The sequence below is a fragment of the Phyllostomus hastatus genome, unplaced genomic scaffold, assembly GCF_019186645.2.
Source record: "Phyllostomus hastatus isolate PE091 unplaced genomic scaffold, TTU_PhHast_1.1 phas_contig_38, whole genome shotgun sequence".
Taxonomy (NCBI): Eukaryota; Metazoa; Chordata; class Mammalia; order Chiroptera; family Phyllostomidae; genus Phyllostomus; species Phyllostomus hastatus.
The window spans coordinates 10,116,218-10,131,406 of NW_025333869.1; positions in this window are offsets into that span (position 1 = coordinate 10,116,218).

Below are 15,189 nucleotides of genomic sequence, written 5' to 3' on the forward strand. Positions count from 1 at the left end.
CCCTATTGACATCAGTGGATGGATAAATAGTCCAGACAGGAAATCAACCAGAAAACAGCAACCTTAAATGACCATTGGGCCATATGGACTTAATTTATATTTTAAGAGTATTGTGCCCCAAAGCAACAATATATACATCGTCCTCAAGTGCGCATGGAATATTTTCCAAGATAAACCACATAAGATAACCACAAAACAAGTCCTAATAAATTAAGAAGATTGAAATCATATACTGAGAATGTTCTTTGACCACAATGGTATGGAAATAGACATTAATTATGAGAAAAAAATGAACAACACACAAAGAAATGGAGGATAAATAACATGTTAGTAAACAATGAATGGGTTAACAATGATATCAAGGAAGAAATCAAAATATACCTGAGACAAGAAAAAAAAGAAAACACAAAAATATATGGGACATAGCAAATGCAGTCCTAAGGGGATAATTCATAGTATTACACACTTACCTCAAAAAAACAAGAAAAGTCTCAAATAAAAAATCTACACTTGCACCTAAACTAGATAAAGAACAATGAAGATCAAAGTGAGTAGAAAGAAGAAAATAATGAAGATCAGAGTTGAAATAAAATGAGATAGAGTAAAAAAATACCAAAAAAAATCAATAAAACCAAGACCCAGTTCTTTGAAAAGATAAGCAGGATTGAAAAATTTTTAACCAGACATTTAAAAAAGAGAGAGGGGATCCAAATAAATAAAAGAAGTGAAAAAGGAGAAGTAACAACAATTATTTGTAATAAGAAAATATTACAAGAGCCTCCTGGACTTCTGTCCAAGATAGAGGCGTAGGTAGACACACTGTGCCTCCTTGCACAATCAAGATAGGGACAGCAATAATTTAGAAACAGAATAACAACCAGTACTGACAGAAAATTGAACTGTATGGAAGTCAGACAACCAAGGAGTCAAAATAGACATGTTCATCCAGACTGGTAGGAGGGGCGGAGACAGGCAGCCAGGTGGAGAGCGGTCGCAGCACAAAAAGGGGTGGGACTGGGCACATAAGGCATCCCGGGCATGCAAGACTGTAGCAGGTGGACCCTGAGTGCACAGGCGGCTGGGGGGTAGACCCCAGGTACGGGGTGGCAACCGGCAAACCCAGCAAGGTGGCGATTGTGAAGCTAGGCACTGCTCACAACCCAGGGTCCCAGCACCAGGAAATAGACCCTCGGAGCACTGATTGATAACACCTGTGGGTTTTGAGGCACAAGGAGAGGCTCCAAGCCTCACAGGAGAGTTCACTGGAGAGACCCACGGGGTCCTAGAATGTGCACAAGCCCACCCACGTGGGAATGAGCACCAGAAAGGCCCAGTTTGCTAGGGAAAAGCTGTGGAAGGGACTGAAGTCCAAAGGAGAGCACAGCAAGCGCCATTGTTCCCTCCCAGCCCCCGCCCCCACATACAGCGTCGCAACGCACTGACTGAGTTGCCCTCCCAGAGTGAGCACCTAAGACTCCGCCCCTTATTCATAACATGCGCAACAAGACCAAAAATAAAAAAAATGGCAAAAATGGAAGAACAGATCAAAGCTCCACAGCAAATACGACTAAGTGACCAAGAGATAGCCAGCTTATCAGATGCACAGTTCAAAGCACTAGTGATCAGGATGCTCACAGAATTGGTTGAATTTGGTCATAAATGAGATGAAAAAATGAAGGCTACACTAAGTGAATGAAGGAAAATAAACAGGAAACCAGTAGTGATGGGAAGAAAACTGGGACTCAAATCAACAATGTGGACCAGATGGAAGAAAGAAACAACCAAACAGAAAAGAATGAAGAAACAAGAATTCAGACAAATGAGGAGAGGCTTAGGAACATCCAGGACATCTTTAAATGTTCCAACATCCGAATTATAGGGGTACCAGAAGGGGAAGAGGAAGAGTGACAAGTGGAAAAGTTATCTGAACAAATAATAAAGGAGAACTTCCCCAATATGGCAAAGGAAATAGACTTCCAGGAGGTCCAGGAAGCTCAGAGAGTCCCAAAGAAGTTGGACGCAAGGAGGAACATACCAAGACACATCATAATTACATTAGCCAAGGTGAAAATGAAGGAGAGAATCCTAGAAGCAGCAAGAGATAAGGAGACAGTAAGCTCCAAAAGAGTTCCCATAAGACTGTCAGCTGATTCCTCAAAAGAGACCTTGCAGGCAAGAAGGGGCTGGAAAGAAGTATTCCAAGTCATGAAAGGCAAAGACCTACATCCAAGACTGCTCTATCCAGCAAAGCTTTCCTTTAGAATGGAAGGGCAGATAAAGTGCTATTCAGATAAGGTCAAGTTAAAGGAGTTCATCATCACCAAACTCTTATTATATGAATTGTTAAAAGGACTTATCTAAGAAAAAGAAGATAAAAAACATGTAAAGTAAAATGACAGCAAACTCACAATTATTAAAACCATACCAAAAGCAAAACCAAAAGAAACTAAGCAAACAACTAGAGCAGGAACAGAACCACAGAAATGGAGATCATATGGAGGGTTATCAACAGGGGAGTGAGAGGAGGAGAGAGGGTGAAAAGGTACAGGGAATAAGTAGCATAGATGGTAGGTACAAAATAGACAGGGGGAGAACAAGAGTAGTATGGGAAATGTGGAAGCTAAAGAACTTATGACAAATGGCCATGAACTAAAGGGAGGGGAATGTGGGTGGGAGGGGGTGTGCAGGGTGGAGGGGAGTGAAGGGGGGTAATGGGATAACTGTAATAGCATAATCAATAAAATATATGTAAGAAAAAATAAAATATTACAAATAATTGTAATATTTTGTAATATTTGTAATTGTAAAATATTTGTAATATTTGTAATAAGCCAACAAGTTGTATAATCTGGAAAAATGGATAAATTCCTAGAAAAACACAATCTTCTGAGACTAAATCAAGAAGAAACAAAATTAGAAGAGAATGATTACAACCAAGGAAATTAAAGCAGTAATTTAAAAAAAAAACTGCAAACAAATAAGAGTTCTGAACCAGATGGCTTCATAGGTGAATTTTTACCATTATCATTATCAAACTATTCCAAGAAAAAAAAAACAGGAAGAGGGGAAAAGACTCCCAAGCTCATTCAACAAGACTAGCATCATTGTGATTTCAAAACCAGAAAAACACACTACAAATGAAGAAAATTATAGGAGAATATCCCTGATAAACATAGATTCAAATCCTCAACAAATTAAGGGGGATTTATTCGTGGGATGCAAGGCTGGTTCAATATTGTCAATCAATTAACATGATGTACCACATAAACAAAATGAAGGACAAAAGTTACATGAGCTATTAATAGATGCAGAAAAGCATTTGAAAATATTCAGCACCCATTTCTGATAACAAAAAAACTCTTAGCAAAATGGGAACAGAGGGAGCATACATCAATGTAATAAAGGTGGTATATGACAAATCCACAGCCACCATCATACTCATTGGGGGAAAACTAAAAGTATTTTTTAAGATCAGGAACAAAAAAGAGATGTCTTTCACTGCCTGGCTTACTTCACTCAGATTAAAAAATAAATAAATCTTTTGTACATTAAAAAAAAGAAAGATTTGTGAATATTGTACCATCCTTGCATCCCTGGGATGAATCCCACTTGGTCATGGTATATGATCTTTTTCATGTATTGCTGGATGCGGTTTGCCAATATTTTGTTGAGGATTTTAGTGTCTATGTTCATCAGCGATATTGACCTGAAGCTTTCTCTCTTTGTTATGTCTTTATCTGGCTTTAGGATTAGGATGATGCTGGCTTCATAAAAAGAGTTTGCAAATCGTCCACCTTCTTGGAATTTTTGGAATAGTCCATGAAGGATAGGGGTTAGCTCTTCCTTAAATGCTTTGTAAAATTCTCCTGTGAAACCATCTGGTCCAGGGCTTTTGTGTGCCGGGAGCTTTTGTATTACTACTTCAATTTCATCAGCTGTTATTGGTCTGTTCAGGCTTCCTGCTTCTTCTTCATTGAGTTTTGGAAGATTATATTTTTTCTAGAAATTTGTCCATTTAACCCAGGTATTCACATTTCTTGGCATATATTTCTTTGTAGTAATTGACCCAGCAATTCCACTATCATTGCTGCTAGGATCCACTGCTAGGATCATATCCTAAGGACCTTGAAACACCAATCCAAAGACCATATGTACCCAAAGGTCATAGCAGCACAATTTACAATAGCCAAGTGCTGGAAGCAACATAAGTGCCCATCAGTAAATGAATGGATCAAAAAACTATGGCACATTTACATGATGGAATACTACACAGCAGAAAGAAAGAAGGAGCTCCTACTCTTTACAACAGCATGGATGGAACTGGAGAGCATTATACTAAGTGAAATAAACCAAGCAGAGAGGGACGAGTGCCATATGATCTCACCTATAAGTGGAACCTAATCAACCAAACAAACAAGCAAGCAAGATATAACCAGAGATGTTGAAATTAAGAACAATCTAACAGTAACCAGAGGGGAAATGGGAGGGGATAATGAGGGGAATGAAGGGGAGGGTTTTCAGGAACCACTATAAAAAAACATGGACAAAACCAAGGGAGTTATAATTAGAGGAAGAAGGTGAGGATGGCTGCAGTGGGGGGAGTGATGGTTGGGGGTGGGGGGAATGCAGACCACTGATACAGACCACTGTACTTGAACAACAATACAATTTAAAAATGAAAAAAAGAGAAAAAGATGTCCAACTTCACCATGCTTATTCAACACAGTACTGGAAGTTCTAGGTACAGAAGCCAAACAATAAAAATTAAAAGCCATAGAATTGGAAAGGAAGAAGTAAAACTGTCATTACTTGTAGTTGACATGATACTACACAAAGAGAACCCTAAAAGATGCACCCTAAAACTACTAGAACCAATAAATGAATTCAGTAAAATAGCAGTATACAAAATAAATATTCAGAAACTGGTTGCATTTTTATACACCAATAATGAGCTGTGGGACAGAGAAACTTAAAAAATATCTTATTAACAATTGTATCATAAAATACCCACAAATGAATTTAACCAAACAGTTAAAAGACCTGTACTTGGAAAACTTAAGACATTGAAGAAAGAAATACAAGAAACATATGCCATGCTCCTGGATAAGAGGATTAATATTAAAATTCCCATACTAACCAAAGCAAACTATAGATTCAATGCAATTCTTATCAAAATACCAATAGCATTTTTCAGAACTAGAACAAATAATCCAAAAATGTGTATACAGAACCACAAAAGATCCCAAATAATCACAGCAATCCTGAGAAAGAAGAACAAAGTTTAAGGTATCATGCTACCTTGTGGTATATCAGACTATACTACAAGCCTTTAGTAATCAAAACAACATGGTACTAACTTATAGATATAGAGAACAAATTGGTGGTTTCCAGATGGGAAGGGGATAGGGGAATAGGTAAGGAAAGGGAAAGAATTAAGATGTACAAATTTTCAGTTATAAAAACACTCAGGGACCCTGGCTAGTTGGCTCCATTAGAACATCATCCTGTTTACCAAGAAGTTGTGGCTTTGATCTCCAGTCAGGTCATATATCTAAGTTGCAGGTTCAGTCCCCACTCAGAGCATGGCTGGTGATTCTCACATTGATGTCTCTCTCTCTTTCTCCCCCTCCCTCCTTCCTTCTTTCCTCTTTCTATAAAATCTATAAACATGCCTTGGCTGGTGGTTCAGTTCATTGTAGCATCGCCTCGCATGCCAAAAGATTGTAGGTTTGATTCCTGGTCAAGACACATGACTAGGTTATGGGTTCAATCCCCAGTCAGGACAAGTATGGGAGGCAACCAACAGATGTTTCTCTCTAAAAATCAACAAACATATCCTGGGTGAGGATTTAAAAAATAGACTTTTAAAATCAATAAATCTATCCTTGGGTGAATATAAATAAATAAATAAATAAATAAATAAATAAATAAATAACAGCCTTGGTGATGTCAAGTATAGCACATGTAATATAGTAAATAATATTGTAATAACTACATATTATATCAGATGGGTACTACACTTACCTGAGTGATAACTTCATAAGTTATATAAATGTGTAGTCACTGTTGTATACTTGAAGCTAGTATAATATTGTATGTCAATGGTAACTGAAAAAGGAAAACTTATTTAAAAACAACAGCATGGTACTGGCATAAAACCAGACACATAAATCAATGGAAGTAAATAAAGAACACAGAAATAAACCCATGCCTACATGGTCAATTAGTACATAACAGGGGAGGCAAGAACATTTAATGGGATAAAGATTATCTATTCAATAAATGATGTTGGGAAAATTGGACAGACACACACAAAAAAACTGGACCACCTTTTTACGCCATATATAAGAATAAATTCAAATGAATTAAAGACTTAAAAGTGACCCAAAACCATGAAACTCCTAGAAATAAAACATAAGCAATAAAATCTCTGACCCTTTCTTAGCAATATTTTTTCTGATATATCTCCTTGGACAAAGGAAGCCAAAAAAAAAATGAACAAATGGGATTACATCATGCTAAAAAGAACTAAAAATTTTTCCACAGCGAAGAAACCATCAACAAAACAAAAAGATAACCTATCTATTGGGAGAATATATTCACCAATAATACATCTGATAAGGGGTTAATATCAAAAATGTATAAATACTCATACACCTCAACACCAAAAATCAATCCAAATACCAAATGGGCAGAGGACCTGAATACACACTTCTCCAAAAAGGACATAAAGATGGCCAGTAGACATATGAAAAGATTTTCAATGTCATTAGTTATCAGAAAAAATGTAAATTGAAACCTCACTGTCAGTATGGCTATCGTCAATAAATCAAGAAAAAACAAGTGTTGATGAGGATGTGGGGAAAGAGGAACCCTTGGGAACTGTTGGTGCAAATAAAGATTGGTGCAGCTACTATGAAAGAAGTTTATAGTATGAAGTTTCTTCCAAAAATTAGAAGTGGAACTGCCTTGTGACACAGTGACACCACCTCTGGGTATATATCAAAAGAAGCCAAAAACATTTGAAAGAATATAAGCAGCCCTATGTTCATTGCACCATTATTAACAATAGCCAAAATATAGAAGCAACTCTAGCACCCATCAATAGACAAATGGTAATAAAAAAAAAAAGTAGTGGTATATATACACAAAGGAATATTAACCACATATTAAAAAGATGGAAATTTTACCAACTGTGATAGCATGTATGGACCTAGAGGGTATTATGCTAAATTAAATAAGTCAGACAAATACCATATGATTTCACTTATATGTGGACTCTAAAGAACAAAATAAATGAACAAATAAAATAGAAATAGACTCATGGATACAGAGAACAAAATAATGGTTTCTAGAGGGAAGTAGGGTAAGACAGCTGGGTGAAAAAAAGTGAAGGAATTAAGTTACAAATTCGTAGTTATGAAATAGTCACAGGGATGTAAATTACAGCATAAGGGATAGAGTCAATAATATTTTAATAATTATGTATGGTGCCAGGTGGGTACTTGAACTATATGGGACCACTTTCTAAAGTATATAATTGTCTAACCACTATGCTGTACATATAAAACTAATGTAAAAAAATTAAATGTAAGGTTTAATTGAAAAATATAATTTAAAAATAAAAATTATGCTGCTATGATAGGGTTGTTCTGGAATTGGAAATCATATATGTAAATCACCTCATACATATACACCAATGCTAACCTTCTGCTTGTTAGAATTATCTACCATTTCTTTTCTCAATCTGTTGGCAGTTTTAAAAACAGCCTGAAAGAGGATAAAGGAATGGTAGAGAGAAAAAGCCAAGAACCTTTTGTTGCGATATGGAGTCTCAGAGCCCTAACCCCCACCCACCACCACACCTTCAGTAGTAGGAATGGGATAGACAGTGGGAAAGTATATTTCCGAAAGGAAATGAGGGACCAGAAAATCCAATGTACAAGGATCACTAGAGGATTTTCCAAACAAGGCACCCTACCTCATTTCTTGTCCTACAGGCCCACCTAACATGAACAATCATCCTGGTCTGCCAACAAAAGTCCCTTCTCCCTTTAAGCCCCTCAGTCCCAAGAACATGGGTCTGGTTGGTCAACCTTCATCAGTCACACTGATGTAAGTTACCACCCAGGTGACCCAGTGAGGTTGGTTTGGTTTGTGTCAGGCTTCAACTACGAGAAGTCAAAAGGAGCTTAATAAAGGGAGTGCTGGAAGGTAGAAAAGACAACTATGCCTACAAGATGGATGTGCCTAATTGCTCTGACAGAAGTCTTCATTTTCAGGTCGGGCAGTGTGAACGACAACTGGATACACATTTACAACCTTGTGGAGGAAGTGATAAAGAAGTTTAAAAAGTATGACTTCTTCATATTGTAAGGTGTTCTCTCCTGCCAGGCAGAGTAAACAGCTGTTGAGACTCAGTGGGCATGGAGTCCCTCAGATCAGGGGCACAAATCCCAGAGAGTTGTTCTGAAGCAGGAAAGAAACACAGGTCACACTGGTTCCATCAGGCCTCAATGGCTTTGCTTAGTTCCCACCTGGGAGTCATAACATAGAGCAAGGCACACAGTCTTCCACTCAGGACTTCACAGATTAGAAAACAGGTAAAACAGTAACACAGTAACTAAAAACCTAGATAAATGCTGCCAAGGGCCAACGGAAAAGGGCAAAGGACTTATAAGGCAATCTAAAGGGAAAAAACAGAAATTCCTTTTTAAAGTGTCAAGGATGGCTTCTCAGAGGATGTGAAAATTTGAACTAGGTCTTAAAAAAAACGATGGGGAAAGACAGTGTAACAGGATCCATCCAAGACACTTTTTGCAGAGTGAGTGGTCTGTTTGGCAGATGAATGGGGGTAACCAAGGTGAGGGCTGGGGCATGAGGCTGGGCTGACACAATGGGATGGACTAAGGGCATAGAGGCTCACAATGCTAGCCCAAGAGGCTGTGAGCAATAAGGAGCTGTGGAAGAATCTTGAGCAAGAAGTGAAATGATGAAGGTTATGTTCCAGAAAGAAAAGTCTGTTAATTGTGGGTAAAATAGAACAAGAGCCAAGAGCAGTAGCAAACAGAGCTAGGAATTTATGGTAGCCATTTAGCTAAGAAAAATGGAGGTAAACAGATCAGTAAGACAATGGCAGGAAGAGGAAAATGAGGGATGTATTCTTGCAAAGAAAAAGAATATTTTAAGATGAAGTGAGGCAGGGAGACAAGAAAGAAGGGGAGAGCAGGGAAAGTCAAAAGAATTTTAGAGTAGAAAAAACTACTTTGAAAGTCCTCACACGGGATGCTTAAGTGTCTATCTCCCTGTGTGTGGACCATGCATGGGCACAGCCTAGTCTGTGTGCGGATGAAGTGAAAAACTTTTGGAGTGCTGGGAGAATAGGGCTGGAGAGAGTTGCCATACTAGCACTGTCTTCCAAAAAGGACCATCATCTCAGAATCCTACACTAAATTTATGTGAATTTCTGATTTGGGAAATAAGTCCCAAAGTGCAAAAGTTAGAGTGAGGTGCAGGAGTTGTCATGCTTACCTCTCTGGTGGTTCATTAGCATCAATTTGAGACTCTGTTTATGGCTTCTCATGAGGAGTGCTTTCTCCTCAGCCCCAAAATGCGGATGTCCTTCATCACCTACTCTACACATGGCGAAACCATCATGAAGCTCACCTCAGACAAGTAAGTGCTGCTTAATTCCACAAGGCAGGCCCAGTGGGCCAGGCCAAAGGGAGAGGCAGGCAATGAGGGGTTCCCTGAGACGGCTGTGCAGAGCACACAGGTGTGCATATTGGGCCGGGATGAGCTCCCCCAAGTGCCCACTCTTGCCTGCTGATCCTGTTCCCCAAGCCCCTCTGAATCTGGCTTCACTGGCCAACCCCTGTGCTTCTAGACAATCTCTGCCCCTCTAAGCCCTGTCTTGCACCTGTCCAGAGTCCCTCCCTCAGCATTCTGCCCTTCCTTAGAATAGGCTGGCTGTGAGGACTCCTGGGATCTGGTAGGGCAGATGTGTGGGTCTTTTACAAATACTCACTTGTGTTTGGCACGTGCTGTGGTGTGTCACTCTTGCCCTGGCCCAGGGAGGGTGGGAAGAGATAGAGTCAGATCCAGACAGGAAGTGGTTTTTTGCATTGAAGAAACAGGCTTCAGTGGAGGGGAGCTTGGTCCCATGGTGTGTCTGAGGCAGGAGCCCATGAGTGGGGTTGTGAAGACCAGGCTGGGCTGGGAGCTGTAGGAAGGCACGACATGCCTCCATCCTAGGTGGCTGTAGGGAGGCCCGTCGGTGTGCCCAAAGCCTGACAGCGGGAAATTATGGAGCTTCTGAGTAGCTGGGAGGTTAAAATTCTCAAGGACACAAAAGACTGGAACCCAGTTCAGAGTGGTGAAGCACCCTCTTAATCAAAGAGGGTTAAGGACACTTAGGACAAGATGCATCCCAGGATATGTGGCACAAAGTTGCTGTCCAGGACTTGGACAGAATCAAGAGCAGCAGAGTGACTTAGAGACAGCCAGGCTGCAGGGGAGGGAGTGATGGTGCCAGCGCATGGAGACCACACCCACTCTCTGGCTCTGAGGAGACATGGGGAGGGGACTGGAGATGCTCAACAAGGGGTAGGGAAGGCATGGTTTTGTGTCAGTGTGTGGTTTGTGTTTAGGAGTAAGAGACTTGAGTGTGTCTGATGTGGATGAGAACAAGTCCATGGGGAGGGACTCAGGGTGACAAGCCCCCAGGGGTGATGACCAGAGTACAAGGATCTGGAAGAGGTGGAGACACTTCAAGGACTGAGAAAGGTATTCTAAGAAGTGAAGGCCTTGCTGAGATCACTAGAACCTCATGTTCCTTCCAAAAGGAGAGCTGGGAAGAAGGCTGGAGGGGCAGTTCCTGGGGAAGCCAGCTCAGACAAAAATTAAGCCTGAAGAGCTGGGTCCTGGGATGGAGGCTGGGGAGGGCAGGCAGTTCCAGCATATTTGGGGTGCTGTTGACAAAACAAAAATGTTCCAAAGTGTGATGTAGGTAGGGGAGGGTGTTTGTGGTGAGCTGGGCAGGGCCTGGTTACACCTCCACTGGCCATGAATCCTAGCCCTCCTCACCTCCTTGGCTGAGCCAGGTCACACCCAGGGCAGCATCTCTTCTGCCTGCAGTGAGATGCTAGCCTTCACGGTCCAGGCATAGCTTTGCCTGTTGCGTCAGGTCATCTCTGTCAAATTGGGTTAGTCGGAACAGAAGCCTTCACCCATCATATCCCAGTTCCAGCCGTGCTCTCTGCTTTAACAGCGGCTGACAGGCCACATACACGAGGCAGCCTGCAGATGACTGCTCTTCCACCTGCATGGACAACCTTCAGGCCACTTCCCCAGAGTTGGTCTTGTTCTTCAGGATCACGTGAAAGCCAGGAACCCTAGCCCTTGAATTAAGCAGCTCCACTACTTCCTGTAACACACATCCAGGGAGGGGCTTGGGAGGATACAACCAACCTCAGGGCCTATGCCAAGGAGGTGGGGACAGGGCAGGTGATTAGCAAAATAACCCTTTCCAAACTCAGCCTTACCTGTTGGAGAATATGCCCACTTAATGGACTCCTTAGGAGCTTCCATATTTTCAGTCACTTTGTAGGTTTGGGATCCACACTGCATGTCCATGGATGCTCCCCACTCTGACCATGGATGGTCAAGGCATAGCCTTTGGGAGGTCTCCTCAGGTATCTGTGTGACTGAAATAGAAATGAGCTCAGAAAGAGCCAGGTCATACCCCTGGAACCAGCAAAGCATCTTCCCCCAGCCCCACCCAGCAGTAGCAAAATGGGAGTCAGAGAAGGCCTGAACAAGGCCTGTCCATTTCAAAGACACAAGGCAGAAGGGTCATTAAAGGACTACTTGACTGTGTCCTCTCCTATCCCAGCAGGTCTGCACAGTGTCAAATGGCACCAGGATAGCTTGGGGGTGTTTTACAATTGTCGACATATCATTCTACCTTAACATTTCTTCTGATTTTTTCAGAAAAGAAATACGTGATGGTCTTAGAAGACTTCAAAATGTAGTGCCTACAGGATTAACAAACATGCAGGAAGGATTTAAATTGGTACAGACTACTAGAGTTTTGAGTATTTACTCTGCTCTGTCAAATTCTTGGAGTATTTTTGGGTTATCACAATGCCCTTCCCCAGTATTCCTTCATTTTTTTTTTGTAGGCAAATGAACAGATTGAAAAAGTCAACTCTGGAGGTAAGCTGCCTGGTGACATCAAGGTTGGGTCCAGGGTCAGAGCTAGGCAGGGCCTCAGTGCAGTCTGGATGAAGGCCCACCTTGGCCACTCCCTAGTGCTGACATTGGAACAAGTTGCTTGCCCTCTGTGTGCTGCAGGATCCTCCTCTGTGCAGTGAGAATAGAAACCATCCCAGTGATGATTCTCAGAACTAGTTGGGATCATGTGTGTGCATTCTTGGTTCTCATTAAATATGAGGTGCTTGATCTATAGTTGGGCTGCATGAAAAAGAAAAAGGAAAAGCCAGGGGACCCAGGGCACACAGGATTCAGTTTACAGAAAAAAGAGCTGGATTCCCCTTGCCCACCACACTTGTGTCTCTGCCACAGTTCTGGCTCTAACTCCTGTTTGTTCAGCTTTTCCCTTTGGTTGACTCATCCCATGACAGTGTCTCTGACAAAGGAAAACACTGTGTTCAGCCCAGAACCATCTTCATCTAGACTGTAGAGTCACAGCTGTGGTCAGAAAGGATACATGGACCTTGTGGGGAACAATGAGCTGGGTGCAAAGTGTGCTGCCCAAGTGCCTCTGACCTTGATTCTGAACCGCTGGATCCACTGATGCCAGCAGGTGTGCCCACAGACACAGTTTGGCACAGGAACCCCAACCTTCCACTCAGTGGGGTCTGGCTTCTCCTCCCTTTGCTCATCTGAAAGGTTTTTGCTTATCCACTCAAATAGCTGAGTTGCTTTCAGGGCAAAGGCTGCACCGTCTGGTAATAATGAGAGTTCAGTAGGAAGAGTCTAGAGCTAGACTCAGTCTCTTTATCTGTATAGTGGGTTGGGTATAGGACCCCTCTTTCTCCAGAGTCAGAAGTGCAGTAATCCCAAAGCTCTAAATGGTGTATGTACAGGTCTGGGTGACTTCTCCCCAGGAAGAGGGAGTGTGAGGTACAGCCTGTGACCCTGGCATCCTGTGGCAGGTCACTCCAGCTGCCTTTAATGTCCAGCCTACTCCCTGATATTTCTGCAGAAAACAAGGTTCCAGCCATTATTATCACTCTGACCGATGGGACATTGCTGAAATATGCATTTGAAGAGACGAGGAAAGAAGTGAGTGCCATCCATTGTTACCAGTATTTTGCTCCATGTATTTGGTGACTTACCTCAACACTTTCTTTCTATAGGCTGCAAGGGCTCGGAAAATGGGGACCACCATTTACGGTGTAGGTGTAAATGACTACAAAGAAAAACAGGTAATTCTGAACAGGTAACCAAAGACACACCAGAGCCCATTTTGGGAATGTTTTCAAAGGCAGCTTTACAACAGTCACCCAGAGGATTGTCCTTACACATACCACAAGTGTTTGAAAAACAGACTGCCCCTGCAGAAATGAATAATGTGTTGTGTAAAACCTATACATCAGAGTTGTTGGTGGAAGGGCTTTCCACTCCCTAAAGCTGGACTGCTGTCTGACCCCAAGGGCTGACCCTAGGAGTCGAACATGGCCTGAGTCCAGAGACTGTCTCCTGGGATGGGGCCCTACTGTGTCCTCCACCCATGGCTGTGACTCATGCCATCATCTCTTGCTTGTAGCTATTGGCAATTGCAGACAGCAAGTACCACACATTTGGAGTGAACACTGGATTTACAGGTCTAAAAGATATCATTGATTCAGTGAGTGGGGGCTTGATGTGAAAAGGGGGTTGGGGTGGCTTCTCATCATGACCTGCTATTCATTCTTTCTGACATTGCCACCCATCTCTCTATTGCAGCTTGCAACTAGGTCCTGTATTGAAATTACAACAGTGAAGCCTTCAAGTATCTGTGCAAAAGGCAAGATATGAAGTTGTCATTTTAATCTCAGGAGTGTGTATTTGTGTGTATTGTGACTGTGCTATGCATGTGGTGGGTGTGCTATGAACATGTGGTTTCAGTGTGTGTGCTGTAGATGTGGTGTTTTCTTTTTTTAATGTATTTTATTGATTATGCAATTACAGTTGTCCCATTCCCCCCCCCTTATTCCCCTTCACCCTGCACACCTCCTCCCACCCGCATTCTCCCCCTTTAGTTCATGACCATGGGTCATACATATAAGTTCTTTGGCTTCTACATTTCCCATACTATTCTTAACCTTCCCCTGTCTATCTTCTACCTACCTTTTGTGCTACTTATTCTCTGTACCTTTTCCCTCTCTCTCCTCCTCCCACTCCCCTATTGTTAACCCTCCATGTGATCTCCATTTCTGTGATTCTCTTCCTGTTCTAGTTGTTTGCTTAGTTTTTGTTTTTGTTTTTATTTTAGGTTTGGTTGTTACTAACGGTGAGTTTGTTGTCATTTTACTGTTCATATTTTTTATCTTCTTTTTCTTAGATAAGTCCCTTTAACATTTCATATAATAAGGGCTTGGTGATGATGAATTCCTTTAACTTGACCTAATCTGAGAAGCACTTTATCTGCCCTTCTATCCTAAATGATAGCTTTACTGGATACAGTCATCTTGGATATACACCCTTGCTTTTCATGACTTTGAACACTTCTTTCCAGCCCATTCTTTCATGTAAGGTTTCTTTGGAGAAATCAGCTGGCAGTCTCATAGGAACTACTTTGTAGGTAACTATCTCCTTTTCTCTTGCTGCTTTTAAGATTCTCTCTTTATCTTTGATCTTTGCTCATGTAATTATGATGTGCCTTGGTGTGTTCCTCCTTGGGTCCAACTTCTTTGGGACTCTCTGAGCTTCCTGGACTTCCTGGAAGTCTATTTCCTTTGCCAGATTAGGGCAGTTCTCCTTCATTGTTTTTTCAAATAAGTTTTCAATTTCTTGCTCTTCTTGTTCTCCTGCTGGCACCCCTATAATTCAGATATTGGAATGTTTAAAGATGTCCTGGAAGTTCCTAAGCCTGTCCTCATTTTTTTTCAATTCTTGTTTCTTCATTCTGTTCTGGTTGAATGTTTTTTTTCCTTCTGGTCCACACCATTGACCAGAGTTCTA